Raw genomic sequence first — 465 nt, 5'->3', positions numbered from 1 at the left:
TCGGCGGCTGTACACCTCTTCCTTTTCAGCACTGTCTCTTCCGAGTATGTTTCGTCCGAACATCTCCTGTGCTGATCTGTGCTCTCTCTCTCTCTTCCTGGAAGCTCCTGAATCTCGCTGGATATTAGCCTCCTGTGTATCGCTATGCATGCCCGTTGATTCGCTAGCATGTGCAACCGCCTCTCTCTTCGGTGGCGTCTCTCTCACTCCTGCCGTGTTGTGTTGATCCGAGTATCCTTTCCGCTCGGGATCGTAATGTGACGCTCGTGTTTCTTTGCCGTCACTGTCGTTCGTCGCCGTTCGACGTCCGGCGTCGTTCCTCTCTCTCGACGTTGTATGGTTCTCAACGGCGTTTCATCGTCCGATGACCATTCTCCGTCGCCATCGCCTGGTCGATAGGTCTGGAGACACGAGACGAAGATTTGATAGGCGGGCAAAATTTCTTCTTCTCTTGCTCCCCATTCG

This window comes from Priapulus caudatus, unplaced genomic scaffold, assembly GCF_000485595.1.
Source record: "Priapulus caudatus unplaced genomic scaffold, Priapulus_caudatus-5.0.1 Scaffold1680, whole genome shotgun sequence".
Lineage (NCBI taxonomy): Eukaryota > Metazoa > Priapulida > Priapulimorpha > Priapulimorphida > Priapulidae > Priapulus > Priapulus caudatus.
The sequence above is the reverse complement of the archived record's forward strand: the minus strand, read 5'-3'. Positions refer to the sequence as shown.